The sequence below is a fragment of the Parasteatoda tepidariorum genome, chromosome 4 (assembly GCF_982258835.1).
Source record: "Parasteatoda tepidariorum strain Cologne lab strain chromosome 4, Ptep-v5.0, whole genome shotgun sequence".
Lineage (NCBI taxonomy): Eukaryota > Metazoa > Arthropoda > Arachnida > Araneae > Theridiidae > Parasteatoda > Parasteatoda tepidariorum.
The window spans coordinates 78,663,454-78,676,529 of NC_141758.1; the positions used below are offsets into that span (position 1 = coordinate 78,663,454).

At 30.2% G+C, this 13,076-nt stretch overlaps 1 protein-coding gene across 1 annotated transcript in view; it reads right to left on the bottom strand.

The window, feature by feature from the left end:
• The window catches only part of LOC107446585 (TNF receptor-associated factor 6), a 73,337-nt gene extending 61,774 nt beyond the window's left edge, over positions 1-11,563 (bottom strand). Inside the window, exon 1 of the mRNA XM_043049679.3 lies at positions 11,272-11,563. The gene's annotated coding sequence lies outside the window, so the exon portion shown is untranslated. The remainder of the gene's footprint in view (positions 1-11,271) is intronic.
• Between the last annotated feature and the right edge of the window lie 1,513 nt (positions 11,564-13,076).

A 13,076-nucleotide genomic window follows, 5' to 3' on the forward strand; every position in this document is an offset into this window, starting at 1 on the left:
ATATAATGAGTAAGATATTTATTGTTATTGACAATGTCCTGCAACATATATACATAAATACAAGAGGGAATATAAGTGGGTAAAATACAGTCGGTTATACAAACAGATATCAAAATGTGTGTTTAAAATTTATGAAGAATAATAGATTAATTAGAGCCATCAGAAATATATATATATATATAGCTTTTATCTATAAAATTTTAATTTCTAAATTTCATGACATGTTTATAACTATTATATCTCCTTTACAAGCATGATATGAAATTGGCACTCCAAGCATTTAAACAAAACAATTCTAAACAATTGTAAAATTATTGCTAATTAAAAATAATTGTAAATCAGGACGGTGTGCCTTTCGTTTGCCAAGAGAGCACCGCTAGGGTGAAAGTACGTTTTAGCTCAGAAACCCACGCATATGACAGCACCGCTCATTTGTGAGGCCACTTCTTTAATTTAGACATTGATCTGAGGAAGAAAATTTTCAACAGGTGCCTGTACCCATAGTACTTTGGATTTACACAGATTTTCAAGTACGCTGTGGGTCTCATCGGAGTCGGTGATCGAGCCCGCCACCTTAAAACCAGGGTCCGACCATTGGGCTACCACGGCCGGAATCAGTAACTATTTATGACCATTGAGTTAAAGATAAGCATTTTTTTGGTTATGTTTAAAAAGTTTACTCATATAATTTTTAAAAGTAATAATACTGGGAAATGCGTTAAATAATCTATGGAGAAAAAAAAATTGTTTACTCTATCATCTTCGAAAAATAATTTGTTCTACATATTTTCTATTCATTTTCTATTTCATTATCGTTAATTCGAGAAATAACATAACTGCAAAAATTCACTAGCTGTGTTGGAAAGGAAAACTGATTACAAGAAATACATTGGCCGATATGTTTGAGGGTAAAAAAGTAATAAAAAGAAACTTTTTTAAATGTTTTTTTAACCGGAAATAGCATTAATGCAACTTAAATTAATTTATATCTTTTATTTACTTCTCAATTTATTTCTTAATTACAATGAACATTAAAAGTAGTTATACAAAGGAAATTTAACTTTGAATTGAAATATGTAACTCTTCTGATATGAAAAAAACCTGTCATAATATCTGCAGTCAGTGATAATCCCAGTTGTAGTTCATTTACATCGCACTAGAGCTGCACAATGGGTTATTGGCGACTATCTGGGAAACATTCCTGAGGATGATCCGAAGACACCACAATTTTGATCCTCGGCTACTATTATTCAGTGATTTGTCAGTTACTGTAAAAATTACGGTATCAGGTTTTTTGAGTAAAACGTTACGGCAAAAATGGCTTTTAAAGTAAAAAGTACTGGCACCCTGAGTGCCGGTACTTTTTACCGTATTTGCGAAAAATACTAGTTCTTGCTTTATTCTACACTTCAGTATTCCATAGTATTCTATTATGCTTTGCTTAATGCATATTTTTCTAGTGCTGTGAAAACTTTTGAAACAAAATTTTGTTTTTGTTTATAGTCTTCAACCACAAACATAACTTTATTGTTAGATTTTTTGCACCGATAAAAAAAGCGAAAAAATAGTTTTTAAAAAAAAAGCTTTCTTAAAATGTAATTAACAAGATTGTAGCCTATCTGTATGCCTCGATGCAATTTTATTAATTTGTCGTTGAATTTGATATTTCAATAAAATCGTCGAATTATGTATAATATTAGGATTCCTATTTAAAAAAATTAAAAACATTTTGTTTCATTTTCCCGACCCGTATTATTACATAGACACATTTCTTTTTAATAGTATGATAAATTGAAATAAAATTCTGCAATGCAGTGTTGTATTTTTTCTTTAGTCGTAGATGAATTTTATATTTATCAAAATTTACGAATTAAATTTAATATAGTTTTAGAATTCTAATGGGGGAAAAAATCGACTTCTCGTATCGTTAAATCTGATTTAAAAGATTATTTTATACTGATAGACGTCATTAACTAAACGAAAGACGAATGTCACATTTTGAACAAATAATGAAATTTTATTTTCTCAATCTCATAACCCCAATAAGGAATCTTCAACCTTAAAGGAATCATTAGAAAACATAAAAGTAGTGCAAACTTCTAAGACAGTAGTAAAAATAAATGCATATAAAAAAATCAATCAACACGAACTACAATTAAATACTACAACTTTAATTATGATAATGAAGTCACGCATGCAAATAATTCTAGGTTTTATTTCAGAATAAAATCGAACGTCTGGACCAATTTAAAAAATAAAGATGCCACAAGTTCAGCAGACCTATTAAATGGCATTATTAAGGTTAATGAGACCAATCACACAATGTGCTTCCATAAAAGCGTTGAACCTCAAAAGTATTTATTGGCCATAATTTTCTTTCTAAATTTGACGAGCAACTTTTTAATTTAAATAATATAAATAGGCTTTGTTGTTGCCAGTAAATGTTGCTTACAGAAATAAAATAAAAAAGTTGAATGCTAATTGCTTGTAAACATTACAGTGTTTCAATGATTTGTCGACAAGAATTTACGAATATTTTTTAACTGTAAAAAATGAATGTTTCATGAAACTTTCTTCATTTTTGACGAAACTATTCCCTGGTATGTGCTCCGAGTGAACATTTAGTGCAAGTGACGAAATAACCATCGCTACAATTCCGATGAAAGGAATTTCGTCAAAAGTGAAGAAACATTTTGCTATTGGGAATCATTGTTTTTTATTTTTTCGTGAGCACCATATAGGTGGAGGGCAGATAGAACAGACAGATAAATTACATCCATGCCCGTAGCGGGATTCACACCCTGGATTTCCTTGGTATGAGACCAACATCTTGACCATCATACGGACGGTCGGCTTATGTCACCATTCTAGTTTCGATCGTCTAATTTTCATTCTAGTCAACACTCTCCCACAATGCACTACGATGGGGTTCCGAGTAGAGGAAACATTTTCGTCATACACTTGAGAGTTCGCGTTTTGTCACAAATCACGTGATATCGAGACGAAATTATTCTCAAATTTAATTGCTGAATCGTCAAAATTGAGAGTTATTTCTGAAAGCGTGTTACAGTTTTAGAAAGATAAAAAAGAAAAAACTAAATTTGCATGCTGTTCTTTGAATAGCATAGAGCATTCCTAGGTAGAACCAGACCATTAACTCGGCCCAGAAAAAAAAAGGAAAAACCGAACAAGAAAAAGCACAGTGGTTGAGAGGGCAAATCGTTTTGCCCCTGATTTGCCCCTCTCGGCTACCCTGGTCGTTTGAAACATGTTGACTGTTTGTATATTTTTAAGCGAATGAAGTACTTAACCAAGTATTTGTAAAGCTAGTTAATCCAAAAATAATTAATTGACTAAAATTTCTTTTAATGAGATGAAAAATGCATAGGTATTTTAAAACAAACAAAAACCAAGCTAACTGCTATGCTATAAAAGTAAAATATACAATATTGCAAGCTGTTTTAAAAAATTTTTTATTTTGGTTATAAAGCTAGAGATTGTTATACTTTTGATCAATCAAATATAACAAAATAGTGAAAAAAATTAATTAACTAAATTACTGCTTATTCCCCACACGTAACTTTGATTTAATGTATAGTTTATCATAACAAAACACCAGGACAGATTAAACTTCGCTACGTGTATATAAAACATTATGTGCTCACTGTAAAAAAAAAAAAATCAATTTATGTCATAAATTAAGTCTGTTTCAAAACAAGTTAAATATAAAGGAACGTAAGTCATTCAAAATATTTTGCACTTCACATTTATACCAAACACATGGAAAAAATTTAAACCGAAAAATGGAATATCCAATTTTAGTTCTAAAAATAGCTTGTTATACGCGTTATGAAAATAAATCGCATGCATATAAAATTTTTGAAAAATGATTTTCAGTTTCCTATTTAAAATATTATATTCAAGGTAGTAGTTTATAATTTTAGTAGTAGTTACAAGGTAAAGTAGTTTATAATTTTCAAATTGCATTGTTTTTCCTCTTATAGTTCTCGCGTGCAAAAATTACATTAATCAATAAAATTCGATTCATTAATCAAAAGCGTACAATTGATTATTTTCACAATTTGAAGGAAACAAAAAAAGAACCTTAAAGCTATTGAACTTGTGTTGTAAGGCAGAAATTTTATTTAAAAAACTAATAATTGTTTTGAAATAGAATTTTCTTAAGAGATTCGATTGTTTATAAAACAACGTTCTTCAAAGAAGATAATTTGAAAAACTATAATTGCATTTTTGTAGGTAAATTTACAGAATAAAATTTTGAAACTTTATTTTTTGATGTATATGTTTTAAACTGGCATTATTTAAACACAATAGAAACACTTGCTAAACTAGTCGTTGACCTGTAATAATAAAACTTATAAAACATCAAAAAATTTAATTTACTTCAGAATATTTAAATACACAAAAGTTCTTTTTATTCAAGCCAGGGGTCTTTAACCTTTTGTGTTCGAGACCTACAGTAATAAATTCGGGAAATAACGAGGACTAAAGCTGGGCTAATATAAAGTAATTCAGAAGTGGAGGAGGATAACAGTTAAATTTAGAATAAATTGCTGGGTTTTTTCCTAATTTTGTTATATTACTACTAGTTAAGCAATATTAGAAAACTAAATATTAATCAGGTAAATTTTAATTGTAAATTACCTCTCGTTTTTCTCACTAGAACGTGTCCAATTAAACTAAAAAGGAAAACGATTTTTTCACAAAGTTTAGCCCGCAAACGATTTTTGACACATTCCTTATTTTATCATTATTAATATTTAACACAGGATCCAGGGGTAGTTCAAATATTGCGTCGTATGCACCTAACCGAGGAGAGGAGTTTTGGAATTTGATTAAATTTGCTGCAAAAGGTGATGGAAGGTTGGGTATGAGTCATACTTACGTATAGACATTAAAATCACTTTATTTTCAAAAACATTTTATAACCCAAACAAAAGGTACGAAAACTTATAGTTGGATAAATTTCGGCCTCGGGATTAAATTCGGTGAAGAGAAAGAGTTAGAAAAAATTTCTTCAAAGAGTTTCAGAGAGCAAAATTTTTGACTACAGAAAGAAAACTTAAGATTCCTAAAGAATATTTTACTCAACATTTTAAAAAGTGAATGACAACGTAAATTTTGTCTTCGGCAAAGAATTTAATCCTTAAATTTGATTACTACAATGAAAGTCAAATTCAAAGCGAAAAGAAAGGGCATTGCGAATTCCTTATTTGGGCATAGAGAGGTTTATGATTTACTTATAAAAGGGGTGGAAAGGCAGTCTAAAATAGCCAATAAATATGCTTACGCATCATTTGAACGCCCCCCCCCCTAAAAATCTGAAAACGCATTTCTTTATATAGATTTCGGATGTATTTTAAGAGTTTCCTTAATAATACAAATTAAATTACAAAAAATTGCATAGAAGTAGATTTTTATTAGTTTACTATTGAAAACTAAATACTTTATAGTTAAATAGAGTAGAAATTATAATTTTAATAATGAATTAAAATATCCGTACCCGAAAGAAGAGCTCCGAATAAAGCAGTTGGACTTGGCAGAAATCAAAGAAAAAGCACACGGTAATTTGAATATATATAGTGTTTTAAATAAGTAAACATGTCATCCTTTTTTGCATCACAAAAATTTCATTATAAAACACTTAATTTTTTCATTTAAAACTAATACTAATCTTAGACTAATTATTAATTTATTTTATTTTCAAGTTCATTACTTCTTTATTACTTTACCTACACTTTCAAGACATTTGATATTTTAATTTGACCCGCATTCGTCGTTTTCCTTTATTTATCGTTCGTAATGTATGGTCCCATGGACGCTTTAAGCAAATGATTAAATTTTATTTACACGATCTCTTAACCTGAATAAGGAATCTTCATTAATTAAAGAATCATTAGAAAATATAGTGTAGCTTCCAGACAAGTATAAAAAAAAAACTTTAATAAACACGAATTGCAATTAAGCATTGCTTCTTTAATTATGAAGTCACGCCTGCAAATAATTCTAGGTTTTATTTCGAAATAATGTTGATCATCTAAGCCAAATTAAAATATAAAGATGTCACGAAGGTCACTAGACCTATTAAAATGCATCATTAAGCCTAATAAGAACAACACTATGTATTTCCGTGTTTACGTAACCTTTTTTGATTTGAAACCAAAAAATATTTATTACATATCGAAATTTTTTTTTCAAAAAATATATTATCATAATTTTTTTTCTAAACTTGACAAACACTAGCATTTAATTCAATAAAGATAGCTAAGTTTTCTCGCCTGTTCAAGCTTTAGCAATGAGGAAGTATTTTTAAATCAGTTTTTTTAAAACAAGATTAAAAAAATTTTTCATTATATTTACTTGTAAACACTAATATACTTCAGTGATTTGGGAGCCTGAATTAGTGTTCTTTTCTGACGCAGAAGACAAAAATCATAATTGAGCGTTTAGGCAGTTATGTTAGAACAGCGATTGTCACATGTACCGCGTAACTCTGGGGAATAGTTATAGGAATTCCGAGCTTATTTTTAAACAGTTCTTTTTAACATTTTCTTAAATCTGTAATTATATTCAGATCCACTGAATAATCCATTATTTTGATCTCCTGCTCAAAATTATTTAAAATAAAATGCTGAGAGTGAAAGGACAAATCTTTTTAAAATATATATATAATTATGAAAAGGACATGCATTAATATAAAAAAAAATTTTAATGTACATTTTTTTCTTTTCGATTTAAAATAACTAAATTCATTAATAAAGAAATAGGTTTCCCTAATTAACATTTTAAACTTTTAAAGCAGCTCTTTTCATGTTTAACAGTATAAAAACAAATCTTTAACTAGACTATTCTCAGCACCAAGACTACGAATATGCAACTGTGGAATATAAAACCTAATTTAAGATTTTATATGATAAAATGAGGAAAAAATTTCATTCCTCTTTTTATTTTATTTTATAACCGTCGTTGAACAGCCGACCCAATTTTATGGGTTTACGACTACTAATGTTCACCTCCGTAGGCTTGTAATTTTGAACTCAATCCAGAAGACAAAGGAACTCTTGGATCGAGTATAGGGAGAAATTTGCCTTCGATAGAGATAAGATTGACTTCTTGATAGAGATAGACTTTTTAATAGAGATAACCCGCATTTGCGCTAGATGGCGTGGAAGACCACGAGAAACTCCCACTGTTAGTCTGATGGCAAGGGGACCCTAACCAATGATCCGTCTACTACTGAGGATATTTCACGTCAGCACTGTGGTCGGTGCATGCCGGATGCGGCATTCGTATCGACTGGGATTCGAACAGGGTTCGCCTCATTGGAAACCGAAGGCTCTATCCCCTATCTCATTTCTCTTTTTAAATATAATTGGTCTAAAAGTAGTCTTTTAATGATTAATAAGTTCACAATCGTCTTCATTTACTTCATTTCTTAACTCGAGGTTTCGCCGGAAGAAAGTTGATTATGTAGGGAGGAAAAAAAACGCCGAGAAAATTCAGTAGCCGTAAAAAATTGGGAAACGATGTGTCAAAGCATCTGATGTAATCGGACTATCATTTCGAAATAACAAAAACAATGTTAGTTTTATTTGCTGTAGAAGATGTAAAGAGAGCAATAAAAAATATACCACCCACAACAAATTTTAAATTGTATTTTCGATTTTCATACTAATAGGATTCAATCTTACTGCTAGTTCAAAAGGATGATTTGAACAATGGTAATTAATTAGCCCTACGTCCTGCATATGAATTGAGAAATTTCAATCGCCATCACTGCCATATTTATTCGGCAAATAAATTATTAGTTTCGATAATTTTAATCCTGTATTTACTATGATAGTCTTCGATTGTGATTCGCAAGATTATGATAACTTCCTTGTTTATCCTTGCTTATTTGACAGCTTGTTCTTCTCCTTTTCGCATGAAATTGCATTTCTATAATCGGTAACCATGGTAACGTGAAGTGAAGGAAATTATACATGAGAAACAAATGCAGGGTGTGATTATCATAAGGCCAAATAAGCACGGGCTTAAGGCCCCTACATTTCTGAGGAAACAGTCTAATAGAATTAATTATCAGTAACAAAAATTGAAATAAAAATAAGCTCAAATGTACTAATCTATAATAATTTACTTACGTTATTTAATAATTGAAAAGCATTTTGCAAATAAATAACATGTAAATTTGGCTACGATCTATTGGACAGTTCTTAGCCTACAACCCTCGGATTTCAAAATCAGGCACCTGGATATTATCTTAGTACGAATATATATGTTATACTACGGAAGTATACTATACTATGCTTATGCAATGTTCGAAATCTGTTATACAATGTTCCAGTGGCGTACGCAGAATTTTTTCAAGGGGGGTGTTCATAATTTTCTGGAACTACTAAAAGAAATTCGAATCTGTAATAAAGCACTATTATTTCCTTAATTTAGACAGCTAGACAATTTTGACTTTTTATTCAGACAACATGGTTTAGTTAAATTTTGATTTGATTTTTTAAGTTTAAGAACATAATGTAATATTTTCTGAAAAAAGTCCAGTGTCATATGGGTGGAAAGTAACACTTTGAGGGCCACTTTCACATTCATCAGATTTTGTTATGCTAGAAACGTTTTCTTCTACGAAAGTATCACATTTCTGTTCAACAGAAAAACTTACATTGGTACTAGATACTGTCACCTCACTAATTTCAGGTCGTGATTTTTTCTCAAAATAATTAAAAGTTGTTAAATTCTTGCGCTTTGACATCCTAAAGATCCGAGAACAGCAAATATATATTTATATATATTGGCAAAAAAATATCCGCTATGCTACGATCTCAAAGTTTCGAGCTGGAATGAATAACTTCAACGAGCACAGTATCTCCAATTGTATTGTTACTGATTTCTTCACTAGTCGAAATAGTGGCGACGACGGGTTCGGTGATTGAATGAACTTTTTGTTAAGACAAAACAAAACAGATTTAGCGACAAGCTCCGAAAGACAAGTGGCAGAAATAACTCTTAGTCTAACTAACTAACTTCACTGTACCCCGTTCCCACTTTTATATAATTTTTCACCGCATCTCCAAAATTCTCGAATTGTCTCAAAGACGACAGAACGTCTAGGATTCCAGAATCATCGCGTCAAGATCACACGAATGACTGCCAGTCTCGAAAACTATACTAGCAGGACAGAAAGGAACCAGTCCGTAACAGTATCACGTGAATTTGGTTTCAAAAGTACAACCCTATTATAGTAAATGTTCTTTCAGAACTCTGAGAAATACCGTGAGAGAAAAAAAATAGGCATAAGGCTAATAAAAATATATAGTCTTCAATAATAGCTCGCATAATTTCTACTAAAATTTTTTTTCTGCCATTTTGTCTGAGCTCAAGGGGGGTGTTTAAACCCCTAAACCCCCCCCCCCTTGCGTACGCCACTGCAATGTTCGAATGATCTCCTAGAAAATATATGCAAAGTTTCATGTGCGTTAACTCTTTAGTCCAACAGCACTCTCCTTTTAGCAATACCAAAGAAAAGGATTAATTCAAATAATGATAATTGTATGCGTGAATAAACATGTGAAAAACATTAAAAATGGAGTTCCTTACATAAAATAATTAATTTTTTTTAAAAATATAATTATTTTTTTCATAAACGTAATTTTCAAAAAATTATTTTATAACATACATTTATTTACATTGTTGATATAAATGTGAGCATGAATAATTTTATAATAAAAATTTTTTTAAAATAAAATATTCTTAGTTGTTGACACGATGCCTGTTTTCTTTTCTTGCTGCGTCGTGTATGAAACTGTTTGCCCCTTCCCAACCTCCCCTGCACACCACTGCTTTAACAAAAGGCTTGTCTTATAATTACATCCTTTAACATAAAAATAATTTTTTATTTAAACAAATATAGCAGAGGGAATATGGGGAGAGATGTAAGATAGATTTCGTAAAAAATGCTAAAAAAAAGAATAAGCAACAAAAATAACACACGCATTAATTTTTAAAAAAAACATTCAATACTTCAAAAAACTTACGGATTCAAAACGTTACTTTTTACAAAACGATGCACAAACATTGTTATTAAGTTTTACATTTGAAACTAAAAATGGTACTTTTCAAAATATATGATGCCTTGTCATATTATATTTAAAACTTAAAACGTTACTTTTCAATTTATACTTAGTGTAAGCTGTTCTTTAATTTGAAAAGGGTCTATAATCCGTTGCTTGTACTAAGCACACAAACCTATCACCACGATTTTCCAGACTTTAACGTTTATGGAGGAAGTTTTAGTATTTTGCTTCTATGGTGCAGAAACCAGTTATTCTTTAGTCTAGGTAATTTGTTAATTAAATAGTGTAATCCGCTAAATTGCCAAAAAGTGTTTAGTTTCACTAATTACCATATTACCTAAATAATAATATATATTAATTAGACATATTACCGAAATAATTATATAAATTTAGTAGACATATTACTTAAATAATTATATAAATTTAGTAGACATATTACTTAAATAATTATATAAATTTATTAGACATATTACTTAAATAATTATATATATTCATTAGACATATTACCTAAATAACTATATATATTTATTAGACATATTACCTATATATATTTATTAGACATATTACCTAAATAATTATAAATATTTATTAGACATATTACCTAAATAATTTGCACATTACCGACTCTGCACTCATTAAAGTGAAAATAAGACTTAACTGAAGCAGCAGCAACGTTTCTGAATACTTAATTTAACAAGCTATTTATTTTTCGATTTCTGAAAATCAAGTTAATTTAATCGAACAATCAATAAATTAGTTGGAAAAAAAATCAATCAGAAATTAAATAACTATGACTCAAAAAATCATAAGGTTTAAAATATTATTAAAATTAAATTAATGAGAATTAAAGAATATTATTACTTGGAAATGAGAGAAACAATTTTTTTTTTACTTATGCCTTTAATGTGCACATTACCATAGTAAAATAAGGAAACCCCTTTATTCCACACTTTAACGAAGCAGATCAATTTATCTGCTGGTAAGCTATGTTAGGTGCACATTAAGGGCTTTAAAGCGTTACCTGTAACAGGTAAAATTATTCTTCAAAAGTACACATTTTATTTATTACTCAATAATAATTTACAATAAATACTTGAGTGATCAAAAAAAGGTAGAAATGCTTTGATGAAAAGCAATAAATAAAAAATAATAAAAAAGAAAACAGTACCTCAAAAATGAACGCTGCTATCGCTTGAGAAATACACGTGCAATCGCATTAAAGTCAACAATAATCCACTACTACTCACAAATTATGAAAACACATCCGCGCCTGAAGATATGAATTCCACTTATGACATGAAAATCCGCAAACCGGTCACCACTCTAGACAGTGGTCGATGGTTTTCCCTTTTTGTCCTACCTGTTCAGGTAATTAATTCCCCTTTCTTCCCTATCCGCTCACCTGTTTGTAACGAAAAGGAAACCGAATCTAGTTATGAATTTCAAAAAGGTAGTTCCTTATCGTTTTCGCCAGATGGCGCTTAACAATAAGAGCGTTATTCTTTCGTTCTTTTGACAGCTGACACTTCTAACTCAAAGCGTGTTTTGTCACAGAAAATCGATTAAAAACATGAAGAAAAAATAGACTTAGAAAAGCAATAATTAATTCGTAACTTGTAAGGTTGAAGAAAAAAAAGGAAATCTTAAGTTTATAGATTTTTTTCTTCTGAGATGGGTAAAATCTACGTTAATGATATACTTGTATATCAGTTTTGTTTGAACAAATTAAATAATCAATATACAAATTTGTAAAAAATTTCTCAAAATTATTAGATACAACTGTTTGCTTCAAAAACAAGTTCTTTTTAAAAAAAATCTCTTTTATTTAAAAAATAGATCAGCTCATAAGTCAATTAAGACAAGATATAACAACATTAATTTAGTTATTAAAAAATTTATTCTTCACTTTCAAATTTATTATTATTTATTTCCAACCCTTTATATTTTATTTTATTACCAGCGTTGAACAGCCGACCCAAGTCTGAGTTCACGACGATGATTGCTCAACTCCGAGGCCTTAAATTTTAAACCAAACCCAGATGACAAGGGAACTCCTGGATCAAGCATTGGGACAAACTAGCCTTTGTGAAGGATTTTTGATGTAACTAACCAACATTTGCGTTACATGAGGAAGAAGCCATGAAAACATCTCACTGTCAGTCCGACGACTAAGAGATTCTAACCACCACTGGGGTTATGTTACGTCAGCACAGTGGTCGGTGTCAGCTAAGAACAGAATTCATATCAATCAGTCAACGCTATGCTTCGAACCTTGGTTACCTTATTAGAAGACGAACACTCCATCTCCTAAGCTACGACGGTATTTATATTTTGTTATGTGACCGGCATCGAGCAGCCGACATAATCTTAAGTTTACGACAATCACTGCTCAACTTCGTAGTCTCGTAATTTTGAGCTAAACCCAGTAGACAAGAGAACTCTTGCATCAAGCATTATGAAAAACTTCATGGAAGACTATTTGAGGTAGCTAACCCGCACTTGCGTTATGGGGAGAGAAAAACACAGAAACCTCCCGCGGTTAACCCGACAACAAAGGTCTATTTCTTTCTAATAAAAAATGTAAAATTATATTTATTAATGACTTTAATTTCTCGATATTAACCATTATTGGAGCAATTCCACCAAATGGTACTTTTGCGTACTGGATTAAATACCGCGCATATGATGGCTAAAATCATTTTATTATTTTTATCATACGTATTTTTGCCATAATTATAATTTAATTGTAACTATATAAATAATGTTATAATTCTAATTACATCAGATGGGATATAAGTTTGAAATACTTTCGGACCGTTAAGGGTTGAAATAATCGTAAGCGACTTCGCCATTTTGGGTGTTCTACTTTACTTTTTGTTTCGCGGCATAAAACCCATGACTTAGAAACTTAAAATTATGATGCTGTGTAGAAAAATATACTGAGAATACAAAGGAATATAAACTTTTGATGAT